Below are 6,746 nucleotides of genomic sequence, written 5' to 3'. Positions count from 1 at the left end.
TTTTTTACGATTTTCTGAATCAACAGGAGTCAGATTTAAAAAAAAAAAAAAAAATAGAGGGTAAGTAACGAAATCATTCATTTAGAGGCTATAACTAGCTCATGATAAGCATTTCCCCAGGTTAAATTATAAAAATGGCGACCGAACCTTAGATCTTGTAAGCAATGTTGCAGAATTGAACCTTCCCCCCACCCTTGCAACTTGCCGTATTAGCAACTATCGAAGCTAGGCTGGGTGCAAGACAAAGAAATGAACCTTTGGCGTAAAATCCACAAGCGCACAGTCAAGGAGTTCCACACAGTGAGTATTTTTATTTTATGTTAGGATAGGAAGTGAAATTGTGACTGAAAATAGCAATACGGAAAAGTTAGGCACGACACAAATTTTGATAGCCCATGCATGAGGGCTTGCATGTTTTTTTCACATAGGCAAGCCAGGGAATTAAGAAGCGTTGAGAAAAAAGGAAATCGTGTTATCCAGACAATTTGTTGTCTTGGAATTTTAGCTATGCACGTGTTTGGGTCCTATGTGGGTCAGCCAGCAAATTTCATACTGCTGGAATTCAGAGAGTTTAATCTCTCTCTCTCTCTCTCGTACAGGTTAGGAATCCGTTAGGCAAATGCACAATTCCTCATTGTAGAGTAAAAGCTCAGAAAAGGCAAACTTTGTTCAGGCCACGTAAATAAATGTGCTTCATATTTTCATTTGTACACGTTCCTCCATATAGCACTGTACGTGATAAATTCTGTTTCATTTCAAAGCGTTTCCATTCAATAACCGCCTGCTATTTCATTCATAAGCATAAGGAACTTGTTTTCTTTTGTTTGTGGTTATCTTCTGTTTTACTTAAAGTCCGCTGTGACCACATGGTCTTCACGTCGTTCCCAGGGTAATTTTGGGCAAGCCTAAGAGAAACTTTTTATATTTGAGTTCCTCCAAATAAACCATAAGCGGGATAATATGTTTCTATACGTGGGGTCAGTCTTGGGAAAATTCCCACGCTGGTCATTGTCCTTTGTTGCTAGGTTCGTATCAGATGACCTTGAGCTGTCAGTTACTGAGCCAGACACAAACCCAAGTGGTAACTATCCTTTTCAGGGTACATGAGAGGAAGGCTAAAAAATAGGGAAAGACAAATTCGTATGCACGTTACTTAGCCAAACAGGGCCCGTGTATGGCTGAATTAAGTTTTGAACCTATGCTGTATGAGCCGCAGCCCATGAAACTTTCAGCCACGGCCCGGTGGTGGCATGTCCTATAGAGTTGCCAGACGCACGATTATGGCTAACTTTAACCCAAAATAAAATAAAATCTACCGAGGCTAGAGGGCTGCAGTTTGGTATGTCTAGTGATTGGAGAGTGGATGATCAACACCAACTTGTAGCCCTCTAGCCTCAGTAGTTTCTAAGATATGAAGGCGGACAGATAAAGTACGGACAGAACCATCTCGATAGTTTTCTTTCACGGAAAACTAAAAGTGAAAATACCTTTCTTTGTAGTCACACATTTTACAAGATAGTCGTTGCTGCATTAACTTGTTTGATTTCTTCCTGTCTTTCATTTCAGCTCTCATTACAATTTTTTCAAAGACTGTCGGACTGATTGTGAGCCTCAGTCTCTAAGATAGAGTCAAGCTGAAGTCTTTCAAGAGTCCTGTCAGGAAGCTGAATACTTCAGTCACTCCTTTTGAACTTCCATTTGTCCCTCTCGCTTCAAATGTGATGTTCCCGGGCTTCTTCTTTTATGATCTATATCTCCTGAACTAAAAACAAATGAGCCACTAACTGCGAATCAAATTCGTTAACAAAACCGGAATAAATTTGTCTCTTTCCTCTTGTCTATTCTACTATCGTTTGTAAAAGGTTCTTCTTTTTTACTTCCTTACTTCCACGTTTACTAAAGAAGCGAGGGGGTGCTCTGTGAACATGTCTCTGATTGGCATTACCTTTTCCTCCGTGGCTTGGTGACATTCGGCAAGTCAGCCCTCCAGCGCATTACTCGCCGAGTGTCAAACAAATGTACAACAAGTGTTAAAAAATGGGCGTTTAGATTCCGAAAACTTTTTCAGGTGAGACCGGGCTTTGTCAGGCAAATGAAAAGACAGGGTGAAAACGTAACACGCCATTTCCATCAGTATATTCGAAAACCACTGCACCAAAGACAAAACTCAAAAAAAGATAAAAGGGAGAACAATCTTCTTGATTTAAAGACTGTATATCTTATAATGTGCCAAGCATGTGCTTAGCCTGTTCCAACGCACGAGAATAAATAGTAGGAAATTAACAAAAACATTTGCTTTAATCGTACTTAACAATTATGCAAATAAACTCCGAATTATACGAATTAGTAGCCTAACTTAACAACAATAAATTAAACAAACTATTAGCCTGCCTAGCAAACAATGCGAAATGTACACAAAATACATAAAGGTCAAAATACACTGATTTCCAATAAAAGCTGTAGAAGTGTTGTTTTGAAGGTAGCGGATCCTGTCAGTGACCCGCTCCTACAGTTGTCATTCCATGGATAAACAACTGAGTTGAGAAAGTAAACTGTCAATGACAAAATACAGTAAAGAACAGATAACACAGTACATGACTCTGGACTCATATGTGCATTTAAGGGGATAAGAAAGTTGTACATTACGTTACATTAAAGGGAAGAAAGTGCTGTATATTAGCATCCGAAATGTTCAGTATTTGATGGGATATTTCAATTTTCATCTTCCAGGCTCACCATAATCTGCGGAAGAATCTCGTTAGCATTATGGGGAGCTGGGGATGGGAAGTGACTCGTAAATCAAATGTTTACGATGGAGACTCTCTGGGTCGAACGAGCGTTAAATCCTTTACGAAAAACTCATACTATCTGTTTAAGTTAAGATCAATATTTATTTAACTACAGTACATGACTTGAGAGAGATAGGTCCCGTTTATAAAGAAAGTAGGCTTTTTCACTTGTCAAGTTTACATCACATCGCAAAAATATAATTTTGTTTTTGTAAGATGGAGTGGTCCCTAAGGTAATTGTTGCTACCATATTCTTAATATACTCACTACGGCAAGGAGAAAAACCTTGTTCAAAACTTACAACATTTTAAATCCTGGTTATACTTTTGCAAAAGACACGTTTGTCGCACCCGCACACTCCCCCGATTCTAATACTCTTGCATTCCATTCATTCAGAACATTTCTTCTTGTATTTATAATCTCCTATTCTTTGTCTTTCTTTCTCTGTACATGCCCAAGTCACTTCAGTATTTGTTAAGTTAATATCACTAGATTTCTTTTGCTTTCAAACTTTCGTAACTCTCGAGATATTTGCAGATAATTTATTTGGAGACGTTTTCAGTTGCTTCCCAAGGTTGCTCTTCACCACCATGTGAGAGAATTCGCTGAGCAATTTCTTCATTTGCATCCTTTAACACGCTGTTTCTTTCCTTTCTCTTTTTCCCATCATCTGCAACATTATTTTTACTCCTGAATAACTTTATGAATCCCGAATTTCATTTCCTACGCTTTGCATACCAACTTATATCTTACGAGGCTAGATGCTGATCTTCAGAGACATATTTCATCCTTACATGACACTTTGTACATTAAGCCTTTTACGATATACTAATACAACCTGTCAGGTACTGAGAAATAATGTGCTACTATAATTTCCAGTGCTCAACTAAATCATCATGTGGTTTTATGGTACATATTCTGCAAAGGGCTAGAAAACAACATAGTTAGCTATGGTATCATATTGAAGACGAATCTGATGTCATTAGAATCTTGTTAACCAAAATAGGCATTATAATCTAAACATTCGAGCTCTGAATTTGATTCCTCCAATCAAGCTAATATCTGAGCTTATGTTCACACACACACATATATATTTAAAAGGCCTCAGATAAATGAAAATTAGACTTTTTGGGCACGTCTGACGTGCAGTTCTGTTTAAAATCTAAAGTGTATTAATCAAATCTCTTTCCCTTGTAATATTCCTTCCTGTAATGTGATAATTGGCTTCCGACTATACAGTGACTGAACAGCACCATCCTATGAATGAAAAGGAAAAGATCACACAAATCTCTACAAGTAAATTTTGTGATGTACTGAAAGTAGCGAGAAATCCACATCCCCTCCTGTTGACTTTTGCGTCACTGCCTGGAATATCTGCGGCACCGACAGTTGGTAGGTGGAACCACATTTGATTTGTCTTATTGGCCATACAGTCATTGTTCCCAAACCTTTGTTGCGCCAAAACCTCAGCGCGATGTCTTATCAAATAATCTTCGATTTGAGCCTCATGATGTCAGGTACAACTGGGTAAATATACTCTGGTTTTATGTTTATTATATTTGCCCATATAATGCACACTTTTTATTCAACATACCGCAGTTTTAACATAAGAGATTTATGTCTATGAATCATTAGAAAAGTCTTATTACATTTGGATATAATATCTATCCTTTGCATTTTAATCATATTCCATTCAGTGGAATCCCATACACCCTGTGACCATTCACAGGGCAGATGCAAGTTGCTACCAACCTCATTGCAAAATCTTACTAAAATCGGAAGGGTAACTAACGCCTTTCGAAACCACTCTTTTCTAATGGGAAAAGGCATACAGAAAAAAGAACAGGTTGATAGAAGAGTACAAAGGCTAGAGTAGTGAATGTCATCTTCTGTATTCACATGTGATGTTATGAATTCTTGCCACACATCCCCAGTCAATCATATGGTCCAAGTTTCTCTTCGAGGCGTCAAGCGATGTTACTCAAGATTTCCAAGGAACTCCGAACCTGACGCTTGCTCATGAAACTTTTATTTCTTGGAAAGCAACTGTCAACCAGAATATCTTCTTTTTTTTTTTAAGCTCACGCGTGTAAGCTCCTATGAATATAACATTGATGACAAAAAAATGAGAAAAAGTTGACAAAGGAAGCCGCCTTTTCTCTGATGGAAGTCTCTGTTTAGGATTTTTTATTATCATCGAAAGACAGAGTAATAGCACCGATAGTCTCAAAAATAATTTGATAACAATAAAAGTATGTAATATACTTATTTACAAGGTGTTTCCAGGTAGAAGCTAAAATCGAGTGTCGGCATTCAGATGCTTATCTGAAAATAATCAATCAAATACGAAAAAACAGTTCTTGCAACATTACAAATCAGGCTATACTCATTAGTGTGTCTCTGTCTATGATTGTCAATTCATAGCACTGTATGCTACTGTCATTTTTATGCATTTATGACTCAATCTATGGGTCTGCCCTTCTTTTTTTCACTTCTGACATCTGGATTGCTTTCCTCATTCTTCGTTCACAATAAATATATCCTTGAAAAAGAAACACCCGCCAATTCCACACTTACTTCTGAAAAGGGTTCGAATTAGTCGGCACTGCATTGCCCATTCTAGATCGGCTGTCTAGTTGATTAGTTTATGTTCACATAGTGTGTAACCTTTTACGCATCAGATGCCTTTTTACAAACACGCACAGACACACATAAATAAGTCTATACATATATACATATATATATATATAGATAGATATATATATATATATATATATATATACATATATATATATATATATATATATATATATATATATATATATATATATATATATATATATATATATATATATATACACACACACACACACACACACACACACACACACACACACACACAATGACCCTCACGTAATTATAAGAGTACGCATTTGTATGTGTATAACGTCACTAAAAGGGAATATTACCTTCAGCATACATTAGTAAACGAAGCAAAATCTCCTCCATAAAACAAAGAGACTAAGTTACTTCCGCGCATGTGCGTATCTCTTTCAACCACCAATAACCGAGGAACTCAAAAAACTCTCGGCTTTGATTCGAGGAATCGAGTTGACCTCATTCATATTAAGACACAACGAAGCTTTCCGTCATTCTATCCTTTATTTTATCCAGCATTCTGATTTCGAAGGCGATTGCAGTAAGTTCTCTCATTCCTTGGCCCCTTACTATTTGCGCAATTCAGTTTTTTTCATTTTCTCGATTGGGTCCACTAATTCTAGTTTTGATCTTCCACTCTTCTTTTTTCTGTGGTTCCAAGAACGCAACAGAGAAGCTTGGGACTTGATAATCAGATTCCAAAATACTGTGAAGAAGTTTTTGAAACGGTCACTATTACTGTGAATGCCTCTCACTCACAGCAACTGTTTGGGTGCAGCCGATCACTGTCATAGCTTTTTACCTCGTGGGTCTCAATTTTGTGTATTTGTGCTGTTTCTATTGTCTGTCTGTCCCTGTATATGCCCCTGAGCTGAAATATAGGATATTGTTATCCTCTTTTTCTAGCACAGAACAAAATATTGTTAAAGAATTATTCGATGTTACTGTTGAACATTCAAGGATCTTATTTCAGAGCTAGGCTGCTTAAATAAATCCTCCTTACTTGTTTAAAAGGCCAAGGAAATAGAGCTTCAAAAATGTACCAAGTAATTTCATTCCTGTTACAACTGAATATCCAGTATCTTCTGTGATTTTTGAAAATATTAATGCACAAACACACACACACACACACACACACACACACACACACACACACACACACACACACACACACACACACATTTTGAACATTATATATATATATATATATATATATATATATATATATATATATATATATATATATATATATATATATATATATATATATATATAGAGAGAGAGAGAGAGAGAGAGAGA

Source organism: Macrobrachium rosenbergii, chromosome 11, assembly GCF_040412425.1.
Source record: "Macrobrachium rosenbergii isolate ZJJX-2024 chromosome 11, ASM4041242v1, whole genome shotgun sequence".
Taxonomy (NCBI): domain Eukaryota; kingdom Metazoa; phylum Arthropoda; class Malacostraca; order Decapoda; family Palaemonidae; genus Macrobrachium; species Macrobrachium rosenbergii.
The sequence above is the reverse complement of the archived record's forward strand: the minus strand, read 5'-3'. Positions refer to the sequence as shown.